The sequence below is a fragment of the Dicentrarchus labrax genome, unplaced genomic scaffold, assembly GCF_905237075.1.
Source record: "Dicentrarchus labrax unplaced genomic scaffold, dlabrax2021, whole genome shotgun sequence".
NCBI classification, from domain to species: domain Eukaryota; kingdom Metazoa; phylum Chordata; class Actinopteri; family Moronidae; genus Dicentrarchus; species Dicentrarchus labrax.
In genome coordinates, this window is record NW_026136724.1 from 7,797,264 (window position 1) to 7,814,206 (window position 16,943).

Below are 16,943 nucleotides of genomic sequence, written 5' to 3' on the forward strand. Positions count from 1 at the left end.
GGAGGATCTATTGGCAGAAATGGAATATAATATTCATAGGTATGATTTTATTAGTGTGTCATGTCATTTCTTGCTTTCTCATTTTCTTCACAGCAAAATTGAATGAAGATTGAAATGGTATGCAGTGTTTTTCTGGTCAGTGAGGACCTTGTCATCAAGTACCTTATACAGTGGGCTGTCATACCCTTAAGCAAGCAGGCTTTTGAGGCGGTTGTGAAATTACCCAAACACAGAGAACTAAAAAATGTGTGCATCATGGCAAGGAGGGGTGTAGTTTTTCAGAAGTTGTACCAAATTATGATGCAATTAAGCAGCCATCAGTAGCCATTTGTATCAGTATTCTTTAGCTAACAACTCTTTAATATCTCATTCAATAAAAGCCAGCACTCTCAGCCTGCCGGAGAGCTACATTTGATCTAAGAGAGGGCACTGCGGCTGACCCTGTTACCTCTTCTCTCCTCTCTCACACTATTTGTGTGCGCCTGTGTGTGTGTGTGTGTGTGTCTGTCTGTGTGTGTCTGTGTGTGTGTGTGTGTCTGTGTGCCTACTTGTGGAGAGGTATTAGCCTAATGGCAGTTGCATTCAAACACTTTTATTAGCTTTTCACGTGCCTCTGCTGGGCTCCAGCCACTGTTTCAGAGCCACTTGCTTTAGCACCACACACACACTCACACACACACACACACACACACACACACACACACACACAGTCTCTCTCACTCTACCTCTGTCAAGCACCCACACCCACCAACACACACACACACACACACACACACACACACACACACACACACACACACACACACACACACACGCTCACACACAGTCACAGGTCTCTAAGTGAGACAGGGCCCTGGGTAATTTGCTGTAGTGGAGCGGAGTGGCACTAAAAGCCTGCTGGGTAATTGAGAGGCTAGGGGACGGAGTGAAGCCGACTGCCCTCTGCGTTCGTGTGTGTGTGTGTGTGTGTGTGTGTGTGTGTGTGTGTGTGTGTGTGTGTGTGTGTGTGTGTGTGTGTGTGTGTGTGTGTGTGTGTGTGTGTGTGTGTGTGTGTGTGTGTGTGTGTGTGTGTGCGCGCGCGCGTAAGCGCGTAAGCGAAGGCCCCTGCTCTCTCTCATTATGCTGTGGCTCCTGCCCGCCTGTCATTGTCTGGACGCAGCGCCCACAGAAAGCAACAGTAATGCGCAGTGACACACGGCGTGTGTGTTTGTCTGACTGTGTGCATGTGTGTGTGGATTGAAACATCATGTCTTCTGAAAAATAACAGTATCCTCACCCTGCCCTCCCGTCTCCTACACATGTGCACAAATGCAAACACGCATAAATACACACACCATTCCACTAGCTGTATCTAGTATTCTCACTCCCATCCCCCATGTCCCTCTTCCTCCCTCTGCTCCTCTAACCCTGTATATTTTATGCCAACCACCCTTACTAGACATAGAATGTCTGCACATGTCCACATGTGTGATCACTAATAGCAACCTTCCTAACAGGAACTGTTTTCATTGAGTATTTTCTTGCCTTGTTTTTGATTGGTCCACACATCTTTAAGTGGTTTGCTTTGGGAAAGAGCTTTAGTGAGGGGATTCAGTGAACGTTTGGGGAAAGGTTAATGTTAAAGGGTCAGTTCAACCCTCTATTGCACAAATTATTATTTAAATGTGATAAAAAGGTTTCAATGTGTTTTTATTACTTAAAAAAGCCAAAATAATGGAAATATTAGAACATTTAAAAAATAATAATTGATAAGGCGGTATTTGGTAAATTATTGCCAAATGGCAACAGTGCACGATCGTGGAGAGTACCATAAAATCCGATTTCTCTCTGAAAACATAAACAAAGCTCAACAAATCCAACAGGATTCTTCTAGCAATGAAATAGTCTGACAGTGTGTCCTGTGGAGATCCAGAGTAACAGGATATTGTTTCTGGTGTAAAATGTTGATTTTTTTAACTGTAAATCATTCACCTTTATTGTTCTGTGGAGACAGATATTGTATCTCAGAACCGGCCCTTTAAGATCCAGTAGGATTAGGGTGAGGAGTAAAAGGACTGTATTCTGTTGGAATTACCAGTTTTCATCACAGGTTAGTTCAGTTATTCATCCATACTCCTCTTTCTTCCTCTCACCTCCTCAACCTCTGATGTTGTGGAGGAGATCAATGCAGTGTCTCCCTTAATCAATATCTGTCGCTCGCAATTTCTTCAAGCAGACCTTTTTATTATGCATGCATGTTATGCTTCAAGCTTCAGCTTGCCCTGGTTGGGACGCAAGCCTCTGTGATGGCAGGCGCCTACCGTGCTGAAGTACCCTTAAGCATGACGAGTGGGATTATAATGTCACTCTTGGAACGACTTCACTCAAGACAGTTTGTTTTCACTTTTACATAAATGTTGTTGACTTGGTCTGACCAAGGATGTCACCGTTGCATCCTAACCAATAAAAGTATGAATTTCCATTGATAAGCCTAGTGGTACAAGTGGCAGATTTGAATGAGTATTAAGGGTTAATTAGCTCACTTGACCGAGTAAATTTTCTATTTAATTCCAAACATGGAAAGACAGTTATCTGATCTTGTATGTACTGGACAGATCTTTTATTCTCAGGCAAGAATTTTGTACTTCGAACTTTAACCAAGCAGACTTCTGAAATGTTTTAGGCAACAGGTAGTTATTTGTATGTAAAGATGCTCAAAATGTTGTGAAGCAAAATGCTGAAAAACAAAACAACAAAACAACAACAAAAATAAGATTATAGATAATAATCTGTAAATTTCCTTATAACTGACCATTCTCTGGACAGTTTTTGTGTTTTTTTGTGAAGCTGTTGCTATTCCCAGTGTACACTGGTACAGAAGTGATGTGTTCATCGCCACTAACAGCAACAAGCTCTTTTACACATCAAAATGTGGACACACACAGGCACACATACACCTATAGACTGTCCTTGCATGCATGTTAACATTCATATAGAGTAAATAGTTTTAGGTTTTTTAGACGTTTGTCCATCAGTCATTGATGGAGAAATGTATTTTTCTACTCCTCCATTAGCTTCACCCGTGTGATGCCAACAGCTCTCTTTCGGTCTTTTTCCTCTTCCTGATCTCTCTGTGCTCCTCTCCTCTCCTTTCTTCCCTCTAATTGACACTGACATCAAATCAATAATTTCACCTTTTTTTCCCGTCCTTTTGTCTGTTTGCGGTTCTTTGCTCAGATGGCATTGGCGCGGCAAGGGAGAACTATGAAAATTGATGGAGTGTCCCTTGTTTCAAAGAGAAAAGGGAAGAAGAGTGAGAAAAACAGTAGGAAATAAAAAGAAAGGTAGTTGTCCTAGCTGCATTGTCTGAAATGTAATGTATGGCCTCCATACTGAGACAAACACATACTTGTCAGCAGGCCTTCACTCACACACAAGTGTGCAAAGGCCTTCATACTGCTCTTAAGTGTTTTTGTTTGGATGTTTGTGATCGTGTATCAAAGTTGGCGCACTGCTGTCGACCATGCACAGTCCTTGCTTTCATTTTTTCATGTACTGTTCTGCTGCAATGTGATCAACTAAAGCATGTTAGGTAAGCCATGTCAGAGCGGAGGGATGGAAAAGAGGCTTTCCCCCTCTTTACACCAAGTCTGTCATTCTCACTCTGTCTGATTTGCTGAATTTGAAGGAAAATTTGGGCGATGTAACTCACAGCGTATGATTCCCAAATGTAATGGTTTCTCAGTCGACCGGGAAGCTCAGCAATTTAATTGTGGTCGTTTTAACTTACTTAAATTAATAGTAAATGGACTGAACTTGTATAGCACGCTGGGAATTGAACTGCCAATTGAACATGTTGCAAATGTTTGATAGTTTCAACGTTTTGCAATATTCGGTCATTTTGATGCAGAGCTGTAAATCAAATTATTATTCTATGATAATATCCCATCAATATCTAATATTTCAGTAGGTTGGCATTAACTGTAGCCATTGTATTGCTTTGTAAAGTTTATAAAAAAAGGAAACCCATAAACATGTTTGAACTTCATGCCTGAATTGCCATATCTTACACTGTGTTTTGCCCAGGTGGATCACACTATATCCAGAGAATGTTGTTGCCCTTGTGTGTACATGATCTAAAAAGGGGAACCCAAAATTTCAGGGCCTGTTTCCATAGGGCTGAAAAGTAGTAGTCTGTATTATTTGCAGGTATACAATCCTGAAGCACATTTCAAAACTTGTTGGGTATTAAGCGAATTAGGCGTTGTCCAGATCTCATCCTGCAAAAGGGGGTTGGGTATCAAAAGGTTAAAGCTATTGGTGTTATTTATAGAATAGAAATAAATGGAAAGTTAAGATCAGTACAGGCAGTCCAAGTTGGACAGACCTGGTCACTGTTTCTTTGTAACATTTCTTCATTGATTCAGTTTTTATTCCAGTGCTACACTATTTTTGTTTGTGATGCCAAAGTGTTATCCTCTACCTCAGAGGACAACCGTGGACACATCATGGATACATATTTTCAGGTTCTAATCCGTTAGTTTTTAAAAAAATTTCAAATCAATGGGGTTTGCCACTTCAGAAGACAGTTGCAGTTACAAGAATGACGGCTTTTGCGCTAAAGATGTAGACCTTTCTAGTGACTTCACCATACTCGAGTGGTTGAACCTCTAAAGGATAACTTTTGATAATCGCTCTTTTCTTAACTTTTTCACGGTCACATTACTCTAAAACTGTAATACAACAAATGATAAGTATAGCACTGTGGCTGTTAAATTTCCCAGGCAGAAAATGGGGAAGTTTGTTGACAAGACACGCAGCAGCTACTGTCTCAAACACATACAACCACAAATGTGTAAATGTGGGCCACAAATGAAAGGAAGTCAGTGTGTAAGATAAGCCTAATAAATTTATAGAGGCAAAATCACACAGTTTATCAGTTTGTCCGTGGCACTGAAGCTTCTTCTTTGTCACTATTGCTCTTTATGTTCCTATGTACGCGTTTCTCCATCAGGACTATGTTTACGTGCAGGAGACACAAATGGAAACGGGCAGCAGTGTGACATTGAAATAGTGTAGAGGAAAGTGAATGCTTGGGGGTCATGTTGGTGGACGGCTGTATAGACTCTTATTTCATAGCTCCAGTGACCTGTGTTCAGTTCCTAAACTCTTGAGAAATGTTTACAGGGACCTTTCACTATAAACACGCATTTTTAAAAAACTTTTCTTATCACAACTTGCACTATACTCGAACACTAGTCAAAACATCTTGATTGTCTAACATTGACTCAAACCTTGATAAAAGTTATGTATAGTCAATACATTCCATGTTATAGACACTGCCCCTTACGTTCATATCACCTGATCACCATCTTCTGTATTCTTGTTTCATACAATTCTAAATCCCAGTTGTATATCAAAAAAAAAAAAAAAGGGTTTTTTTAGCCTGAGACTGTCATCACAACTTCTGCCCTTGTTCACTCTATTGAATCTAACTTGAAGAATTAATCATTTAATCTTTCACCCCGTTGAATGTAGTGTTAGCTAGGGACATTGTTCCAGGCCTTTATTTTGAACATACAGTCAAGGCTCAGGGGTGAGGGTCAGGCATTTCTTCATTATTGCTTGAGTCTCTGCATTAATTCTCTGACTGCTGAATGTCCTGTCAACCCATACAGATTGTGTGCATAGAAAATGTTTCTCTGAAGGTTGTGTTGGGGAGGTCTTCCATCAGGTCACCTAAGCATTAAGTGTTTATGAACATATAGCATTCTGTCCTGAATATATACATTCTGTCCACAATATGTTCTTCACATGAGTTTCTTACCACAAGGCTTGTGGCCTCCAGTTGGAGATGGAGAAAATACAATAAAACAAATAGAGGAATTGATGTTCCAGTAAGAGAGAAGTTTGTTAGAATTTTTTATGACTTTGTTCAAGAGACATTTCAGCAGGTCGTATGCAGTTTTTGACAGCCACTTGGAAAATGTGACATTCAAACACCTCTCAGAAACGAAAGATGCTTATTTTCTTGTTGGCAACCGTCTATCTTTAAAAACGCCTTTAAAATATCATCCTAAGAGGACACTATGAAATTGTCCTTAAAGTAGCAGGTCAGTGTCAACTGTCATTTGAGCTAAAAGCTACAAAATCGCAAAAATGAAATTACATGGAACTTGTGATTCTGAGCAATGGAAATTTGAGGACAGGTAAGGGCATATACAGTAAGATGAAAGTGACCTGATGGTTAATAAGGTCACTGGTTTTAATTTTGGTAATCTTTACAGCATCTACAGCACTGTTTGTCTTCCTACTACTACCACCTTGGCGTGGCGGAAGATAGAAGTTTTAACTGTTTATCAGTTTCTTTTAGCAAACTATTCCATTTAGCTTTTACTTAGCTTTTTCATTATTTGTCTTTTACCTTTAGCAAACGGTTTCAACCTTTTTTTAGGTATCCATCAAGTACTGTATTGGTCCGAATATAAGACAACCCTGATTACTCAATAGAAGAAGTTATAGCTCAATATTTTCTAATCAAATCATTATTTAGCTACTCTACTACTTTACACATAACCCTTGGCAGCTGCAAAAAGACCCCTTGAAGTACAAGTAGGCCTACCCCTGTTTGGGAATCACTGCTTTACAGTATGTTACAGTTCACATTCTTTTTCTTTTTTTGACTAGTTGAGTAATGCCTAAGATTGTTAACTTAGCATTGGAGAAGACTGTCAAGTTGTGTTGATTGGCCTCGAGCGAAATAAGGAAGAGAAGTAGGTCTTTAAGATTAACAGACATCATTAGGGGAAGAGTGTTCATTTTTATTTGTCGTAAAGTGTGGTGTTACTCATTTAAGGAAGCTCATAACATGGAGACTCTCATTCTTGCTGTCATGCTCATCCTTAGTGGGCTCTTGTTAGCTAAAGTGAAGGTTAACCTGCTAGTTTGACAACACACACCTGGACAGAAACGGAAAACTAGCAGGGATGAAATGCGATGTGACTTTATTGATCATGCAGAGCTCTCCATGTGGAAACCCGGGAAAGCAGAGTGCCAAATCAGCCAAATAACCAGTAGCTGGTAGCGCCTCAGTGGTTTGCTCAAAGACACTTGGCAGGGCAAAGAATTATCAACATGGAAGCTTGAGCCGCAGTACTTGAGTTTCTCATGCACTGCTACTTATGCTGTACATACCTCACTGAGATGTCTGAGAAGATTATGATCTTGGTTTAATACAGACAAAATCCCCAGTGACTTGAGGCACGAGACTGTGCTTGTGTTTGTTTTACAGTGTGTTTGCTTTACTGACATTTAACCAAAACCACAATGTTTCCCAAACAGTCACCAAAATGCTTTTCGTGACCGAAGCTAAACATGCGCGGGACTCAGGACTTGAGCCCCAGTCTCTGGTGTCAAAGTCCTGTGCTTCATATGCACACCGTCCACCGTGACCACCTCTGTCTTAATTTGTGTGTGGTATACAAATGTAGCACCAAAGTCTCCTGTCATAGGGTTATTGGGGAAAAAACAAATCAGGTGTTAGCAATGAAGGATTAATAAAGTTGTATGTTCACTTTGTAGTGATTACAGTAGCATGTTTCCATGTCTGATAAGAAGAGAAAACCTTCCAAAATTTTGGAAGAGTAACCTCAAATGGCTAAATCGGTCACAGTACATCTTTTTGACAGCAGACACTTTGACTCATCACGTAGGAATGGAGCTGTCAATAATAATAATAATTCAATTTCATTCAAGTTTTCAAGTGTTCCAATAAGCCATTACAGAGTGACAGTTAGCCAGCATGTACAATAGCAGGACCCTGAAACTGAAGCAATCATTCATTTTATTATTACTTTATTATTATTTACACCTGTGCTTTTCATACTGTGACATCAAAATGTCTCCCATGAAAAAGGTGTTTTAGCAGGGGATGAGTGCATGAACAGCTGCACTGGTCAGACACCAGGCTGAAATTAGTTTGATAATTAGTTTTCATATTCGCGTCGTGGACATTGAGATGAAGTTGGTTTGAAAAATAAAGATTTCTACCTCTGCTGACTCATTTATTAGAGTATGAGGGTACCTGTGTTTGGGACTAATGGACACAAATCACTACATTTGAAGTGGAGGTTATTCACGCTTGCAATCCAGTGTACCCTAAGTCAGAATTTACAGTCACTTACAGGTTTCCCCCCCCATGATGGCTTACACTGTGAAATAAAACTACACAACAAAAGATAACACCCATAAAAGAAGGAAAAAAACCAACAAGGCAAACACAATAGTCCCTGATTAAGATCTAATGTGATTTCACACTACTTGGCTTGGCACAGAGATTTAATTTACTGCCGCTGGACTTAGAGCAATATCTGCACTGACTTGGGGGCACAGAGGCGGAAAAGGGGAGGAAAGGGTGGGAGGAGGAACACGGTGGGTGTGTTTGGGTGGGGGGGTCAGATTCAGGGGGTTGTGTAGATGGTTGGAGCTGAGGGGAGTCCTGTCAACATTGGTATCAGTACAAGTGTTCGGGCCTGTGTTTATGCTGTCAAATTAGTCATGTCCCATTCTGGAGACTGGGAAGCAACAAGACAGAGAGAGAGAGAGATGAAAAAGGAGTGTATTTGGACGTGTTTGTGTGTGAGCGCTTTGTCTGTGCTTAGCATGGCTACCTCCCTGGACTGAGCAATACATGATGAAGAGATTCAATTTCTCTGCCTTTTCATGTGCTGTTGAGTTCAGAGACACACACGCAGTACATACTTTTATATAAGCAAACCGCACATACCTAAAGGTGCAGTATTTGAGGGGCATGCATGCATACATGCATGCACGCACGCACACACACACACTCACAGTTGCACACATACACACACTTACCATGTACTCTCACAAGCCAGCCAGCAGCCTGTGGGAATTCTGTCTGGTGAAATCAATAAAAATGTACACAGTCACAGACACATGGGACAAGGGTATAGCGCAAGTGTGTGTGTGTGTGTGTGTGTGTGTGTGTGTGTGTGTGTGTGTGTGTGTGTGTGTGTGTGTGTGTGTGTGTGTGTGTGTGTGTGTGTGTGTGTGTGTGTGTGTGTGTGTGTGTGTGTGTGTGTGCCAGCCACTGGTTGATCCAGGGAAAATGGCTTTTGTTGAGTCCCCTGTGCTATGTAACATTACAGAGTAATTACAGAGTGTGTGCTTTGTTTAGGGAATGTCTAATTATGCTGTTTGGGTTGTGCAGGGCCCTGGGGTGTCACCGTGTGTGTGTGTGTGTCTCTGTGTGTGTGTCTCTGTGTGTGTGGAGCCGGTGAGAAGACACTAATTGTGGAGGCGGTGTTAATGGTACAGCAACTGTCAGAGAAAGAGAGAGGGAAAGAGGGAAAGGTGGAGAGAGAGAAAAGAGAAAAACAAGCCTGAGCTTTTCACTTTGGCCTTTCTACTAATCTTTCATTACCTCTTTCTATTGGGACGTTACCTACAGTATCACCTATCGCAACATCTCTGCCATTATCAAAAATCACTATTTACATGGATTCTGAAAAAGTACTCTTTATCTTGCTGTTAAAGTAATGGATAAAAAGATAGTATACATTAGTTCACACAACTTTATCTTTTAAATCATCCCCATGGTCAAGGGGAAACCTGCTGAATGCTGTGTAATCCATGTCTAAAACAGGTAGATTGCAAAGCAACTGATATGTAAAAATAATGTAACACGGTCCATTTCATGAGTAATGCCAACGTGTAAAACTCCATCTTTTCACCTAAACACAGGCCTATGTGGTATCTGCAAGCATTTCATGTAGGGCATGTCATGTTTGTGAGCAACTTTCAACATTTGCCAGTTGTCATGGAAATATAGATGTTCAAATTTCTATTGTTTCTGTGCACTTGTCGTCCATGTTGTCTCGTCCAAGTTGTGGTTCAAAGTTGAGGTGTTTGACCTGATCTCAGAAAGACTTTAATTAGACATTAAGGTGAGTTTGAGCTTTTTTTTTTTTACACAATATAACCACTTAAACGGTACTTTCCAATGGTCCTGATGACATGTTAATATCTACTTTAATATCTACATTAAAGAAATGTGTAGAAGTGTGATTGCCCTGAGCGTTGAGGGCAGTGAGGATTAGGTAATTTACGCAATCTTTAATAAATTCAGAGAGAAAAATGGCATTGAGAGGTGCGAACACTGTAACTAAATGTATTGAATTGAAATAAGACAGGCGAAACAACTACTGCCTCCGCGTGGGCAACACTTATTGATTATGTGTTCCAGGAAAGATTTTTCTTATGGACAGTATATGGAAGCAATGTAATGGTTTTAACAAGGACCAGTCATTTAGTATCAACATCCTGCCGGTTTTACACCAACCAAAATCCTTATTGTGTCATGGACTAAGCAGACAAGACACTGCTGTAGAATTTTGGTTTGAGAGCCCTAGAGAACATACAACAGGACATAATGGCAGTATGTTTGTCAAATGGGTTTGCTTCTGTAACATGTTTGTGCGTTTGTTTCAAGGTCTCTACAAGGTCTCACAGCTGTGTATCTGGTGTTCCTATTGACATCCATCAGAAATGCAATCTACCCATTCTGTCTCACAAAGACGGAACAGAAAAGGTCTCATTCTTCCTTGTTTATATAATTCTAATTACCCGGGGTTGATTTAGACTTGGCAAAGAAAAGTAGTTATGTCGTATTTCAAAAGGAACTCTTGGTTTGAATAGCTATTGGCCAGCTCTGAGAAGGGGTCAAGGTACTGAGATGCGTCCTTGTCCATACAACAAACAATACAATACCCTGATGTCACTGATGCATAATTGCTAAGCACATTTGTTCCAATAAGTTGTGGTTCATGATGACATCTTTGGACCCAATGGTTCATTGTCTGTATAACATTAGACCAGCCTTTATTTCATATAATGCTCTCCAGGGCATTAATTTGCCCATGGAATATAATAAAGTGCATTTTTATTATTGTTAACATTATCATTTACAGAATGCTACAGTACAGCCATAATCCATTTTATATGAATGCAGGAATAAATGAAATTGCCTTGGCAATGTTGTTGTCCACATGATTTGAATTGAGGATGGAATAGTGTATAGCACAATACAAGTCCTTTACTGTTGATGCTTTTAAATAGTGAATTTAAGAGACAATTAGAGAAAACTAACTTCATTTCTATGTGCATTTATAGGCTCATATAATGGTCAGTATTGTAAGCAACCTTTCTGTTGCAATAGAAACTTGAGGAAATCCTCCTCAATCACATCTTTCTCTGTTGACCTTAGAATAAGAGTGTGTCGAGTGTATGTGCATGTACTTATGTCCCTACTTTCAGTAAATAAGTACTGTATATTTTACTTCCTTAGGTGGAGCCTGTAAGCTGTGTGTCAGCAGTGTGTTGGTGGTATATATTGTTGGTGTGAGTGTGTTGTACTGCGGCAGGCCGTGAGTAACGTGATTAAGTGGTGAAGATGTGATGCGACTGTGTGTGTGTATGCATAAGGACGCTGAGAAGGCCGCTATTAATGTGATAAAACAAGATTGGACTTCAACATTGTGACCCTCACAGATGCTACAACTGCTGCTGCTCACACACACACACACACACACACACACACATACACAAACGCACACACACACACACACACACACACACACACACATTCTCACGCTGTATGTACAGTATATCATTATTTCCTTCCTACAGTCAGTCTTAAGGTTACAGCCCTTTAAAGGGTCAATGTAACCTTATATCCTAAAGGCCCATCCATTTTAATTACCACTAGTGGTATCTAGCCATGCTCTGTGATCCACTACCATCCTGTCCAGGGTGTACCCCATCTGTCGCCCAATGTCAGCTGGGATTGGCTCTAGCCAGTTTAGTTTTGAAGCTACTTTCTACCAAAGAAATAACTAGAGTAAATGGACATTTTTTTTTTTTTTTGTGATTTGGGTGAACAACCCCTTTAAAAGCTGCCATTTACTGAGGAGTCTTTGAATTTGCTGTCATATGTATTTTCATAATAAGAATTTATCAATGGGTGTATTTTTATCAGCGTTCTCTATTCCAGTGGTGTCTTTGACCATGGTCACCTGCAGGGAGATAAAAATGTAATGTTAAAGGCCAAGACCTCACTATATGTCTCCATTGTATCCTGTCTATAATCTAGTCAGGTCCCTCACATTTCACCCAGTCAGAAGCTTTCAGTTGGCCCCTGAAGGAGGTCATGGTCTGTGTTTGTGCATTACCTTATTTCCATTTCGAGTCTGCTCATGTACTGTCTTCTATGTGGCTTTGTGTGCACTAACACCACTGTGAGCGTGTGCATGCACTTGTGTCCGTCCTTCCTCTATCTGTAGTTTATTAGTTGTATGTGACAATGTCTATGCGGATTGCCAACCAAACAAATGCACACACGCTCTAACTGGTTTAAGTACCTGCTAGAGGTGGGCGATATATATCGTCTGCGATAATATCGTCATTGTTGGTTTGACAATGTGCAAATTTCCATTATCGAGTATTTAAATTACTTCGACAAAAACAATGAAACACCCGCGGAAACTCCTCACATCCATTAATACACGGTGCAGCACCGCTCTCTACAGCATGGCAGGATTCAGTCACACGATTAGTGGGCCTACGTGATCACATGACGTCTCGCTAGCATCCTCCTTGCAACAGTTTAGCAGCACGTTGTGATGATGGAGAGAAAATGCAAGCACCTCCAGTCCCTGAAGCTACCGGTACTTCAGATGATTTAGTGCCGAGACGTGGGTCCTATGGGCTTCAGCGTTCAGAGCGCTAAGCGCCCTCAGCGGTAAAAAGATGTCAGCGGAGACGGTTTTTTTTCTAGCGCAGCGCTCAGAGTGCCTCAAGTTGAAATCTGTTCAACTTTTAACGCCGCTTGGAAAATGAGTTTTTGAGCTCTCTCAGCGCTGTAAACGCGTTTGGTGGACACAAGTCCAGCTCAGACAATTCTAATCACATTTTAAAGGATATCGACTGATTATCGTTATCGCCAAAATCCCCAAAAATATTGAGATATTATTTTTTGCCCATATCGCCCACCCCTGCACAATCTAATGCAATGCAGTACTATCTCTTCAGTATTAATGTTCATGTTAGAAACACACCATTAATTAAAACAAATGCTTATTGCAAATTAATTGACTCTATATCTTTCTTTATGTGAATGTTGCTGTCCTTCTCTCTCTATGTGTGTGTCTTTGTCTAACTCCCACTGTCTCAAAGACAATCAGCATGTCCACATAGTCTTGTTACATAACCAGCCAACAGTCCAATGATATCCTCACCAGATCATTGCCAACATACCACTCTGTCACTGTTTGCGTTTGTGTTTCTTTTCATGTGAAACAACTGTAGATAATGCCTGTATGCGTGTTTTAGGTTGACTGACTTTTGGATGTGTTCACGTCTTTGTGCCTTATGTGTGGCAGCCTTTGGCAGGACGGTCCTGTGGTCCCGCCCCTCTCCGTCCACTCTGTTAGCGGTCTTTATCTTCCCAACAATCAGGCTTTATCCCCGGACACTCCTGGTCCCACGGTAGCCCTGGGAGCAGCAGCCCGGCGCTCCTATCCAAACCAAACCAGACATATTTCCTGACATATGTTCACTTGTGTAACCCACTCAACCCCAACACACACAAACATGCCCACACAGACAGTGGAGAGATTGTGGAGCCAAATAACACAACAGTCAGTCAACATCTCAAGTTAAATGTGAGCAGATTATGTTTGATATTTTCTTTTTGCTTAAATTTCACAGTTTGGAAATAAAAGATAAGATAAAATGCTAAAAGGTTAGCAAGCATGATTCTGTAACTTTGGTCTAAAAATGTGGAGGCAAAAACATTTTCAGATGTTTTGTTTTGTTGCCATTTTCTTGTTAATATGTTTCACATTGCTGATTTAAGTTATACAAAACACAACTTTACAGTTTGTACATTTTATTTTCAAAGACAATACTAGTGCTAAGCTACAGGGATATCACAATATCGGCAAGAAAAAAAGCACAGCAACCATGAGAAAATGAATAAGACATTTCCGTATAAAAAAAGAACGTAATCAAAAAAGACATCCTTTATCTGCGACTGAATACAATGCGAATGAACAACCACACCAGAGTACAAAAGCTGCACTGTGTTAGCATCAGTATCAGAAGTTGCAGAACATGATGTGGTGTTTGATCACAAGAAGCCTTTGGCACTGCGAGATGCTGTGCACAGAGAGGAAAACTGAGAGCATTGATTTCATTGTAGAAGAGCAAGGAGTGTGTGCTATTTGGCAAATGTGTGTGCGTGAACGGTCTGGAACATAAAACTATAGAGGCCCATTCAGACCTTCCTTTCTCTCTCCTTCCATCAGGAGATAGCAGGGACATTGAACTGCGGCAACAAAAGCAGATTTCCATCAGACAGAGTTTCTGAGAGAGAATGGCATTGTGTTGAAAGGGGCTTAATGGAAGCTCAGCTTAGAGCTTTATTCACACAAACTGTACTCCCGGGTCAGGAGAAACACATACTGTATGTGTTCACACACACAAACACACACACACACACACACACACACACATTTCACATATGCCAAACAGTCCTTGTTCCTTCTACACTAAAATTGGTGCTCTTATTTTTGTTTTATAAATGATAGAGGAGAGTTTGCCAGTCATGATGTTGTGGAGCAAGGCACTTAAAGCACATTACACTGATCTCACACTGAAATCGTGTGTGGCAGGGTTTGTTTGTAAAAAAAAAAAAAAAAAAAAAAAGGAATTCAGATGCGGTCAGTGCCTGGGTGAAGAAGTCTCTCACCCCTGATGGACTAAACTGAATCAACTCCTTGATGCCAAGCACAAATAGAAAATAATGAACAAAACTTTGTCACTTTTGAGGGCACATTCTTCAGTGTGCAAATATAATATATCTTGTAATATTGTTTTATTTCTGCTCAGGGTCACGTATTATGCTCTTAACACGGAGAACTCCAAAATACCAAAAGGTTGAATCAACACCTCTTTGATACATAACTCTGTCCTCAATCATCAAAATTGCACTCCAAATTTGACTCAAGTTTGTTTTTCTGCCATTGCTAGAGTTAAGGCTTAACTTAGGTAAAACTACTAGGCTAGGCAAAGTTGAAGTTTTGTGGTTGACCACTCGGAGGCAAACCACAGTCTCAAGTATCAAAGTTTTCAAATCAGTCCACCGCAACCTCTTCTCTAACCCGGAAATTTCATCTGGCACGACATATAAATAAATGTATAATAGTTAAATTGAAATGAGGAGTTTAAACATGGCCAAAGACATTGTTAATTGCGTTTCTTTTGCCAGGTACTCATTGTCTACCAATGCATTTGGCCAGTTGCAAATATAAGAGATATAAACACTGATCCCCCAAATAGAATACACCTACATGTAGGTGTTAACAGTTTTGTCTCACATGTTTTTCACCCTTATAACACACCCATCATATCTCACAGTAAATCTGTACCTTGCCTTCCCTGTCTAAAAACCTCTTTTTCTCTCTTCCTCAGATCAGACTTGTCCTCTTCTGTATTACATGTAAACTAGGGATGAGCGAGCAGGCCTCCCATGGATTAACCGCTGACTGACTCCAAAAGTTGCAGTCAGTCTTCCTTATTATTAGATGTGTAAAACCATCATACCACATAAACGCCCAAGTCCCAAGGTTTTTCCAAACTAAGTGTCTACGAGCAGTAATGTAGTGTTGTCCCCAAATCACATCGCCCAATATTTTCCCGGAAAAGACTACACAACGGCTGCTCCCAAATCTGATTGGTGTTATTTGTAAGTCAGCCTAAATCTCAGAGAAGCTACACACACAAATGGAACAGGGCTTACTAATCCATTTGTAAGGCAATAGGCAGGCAAACAGGCAGGGGAGAGCTTGCCAAGTGTTGTAATCACAACTAAAGATGATGAGCCCACTCCCTTCCTCTACACTCAACAGTACTGTGTGTGTCTGTGTGTGTGTGTGTGTGTGTGTGTGTGTGTGTGTGTGTGTGTGTGTGTGTGTGTGTGTGTGTCTGTGTCTGTGTGTGTGTGCGCCTGCGTGTGCCTGTCTGTCTGTCTGTCTGTCTGTCTGTCTGTCTGTCTGTCTGTCTGTCTGTCTGTCTGTCGTCTGTCTGTGTGTGTGTGTGTGTGTGTGTGTGTGTGTGTGTGTGTGTGTGTGTGTGTGTGTGTTGCATGTTTGTCCTACATCGCCTCCTTTACAAAACTGTGACAAGTGAGAGAGAAAATGAATCGGTATCAAGTGGATAATCTACAAAAGTACACTAGGAGCTTTTCCACCTTATGCAAGTCCCCCGCTCATTCACTGGCAGATACCACGCAATCTCTCTGAGAACAACAACAAGCCGGCGATATGAGTTTTGAAAAGGCAGTAATTGTAAGCAGGTTGGGGAATAAATTAGAATGATGACAAAATACAGAGATAAATCCAGCTTAAGAGAGATGTACGCCACTGTTTATTTGATTTCAGCTTTTCTCTCTATCCTGCTCTTTCTCCCTCCCTCATTCCTGATCTTTTTTAGTGGGGTGGAAAAATGGATTTTTGTCAGCGATTTGGCCCTGAAATAGCTTATTGTCTAAGGCAGCCACTGTGCGGGTACAACGTCAACATCACATGTGTGTGCGAACGCGCTCGCCTGTTTCCATGGGGAGTAATGGCCGTGGAAGTGTGTATTGGCTCTGCTGGCACAATACGCCACTGTGCTCATTGGTTTAGACTGGTGTGTGTGTTTACAGTGTGTGTGTGTTTGTGTGTGTGTGTGTGTGTGTGTGTGTGTGTGTGTGTGTGTGTGTGTGTGTGTGTGTGTGTGTGTGTGTGTGTGTGTATGTGTATGTACTTCTATAGTCTCTCTTGTTGATATTTATAGATGGAAGAATTCTGGTATGAAGGGGGTGATGGTAGGAGGAATGTAGG

At 40.9% G+C, this 16,943-nt stretch overlaps 1 protein-coding gene across 3 annotated transcripts in view; it reads left to right on the forward strand.

Annotated features, from left to right (window-relative positions):
• Positions 1–16,943, forward strand: part of sox5 (SRY-box transcription factor 5) — a 232,718-nt gene that overhangs the window by 73,117 nt on the left and 142,658 nt on the right. The window lies entirely within an intron of this gene.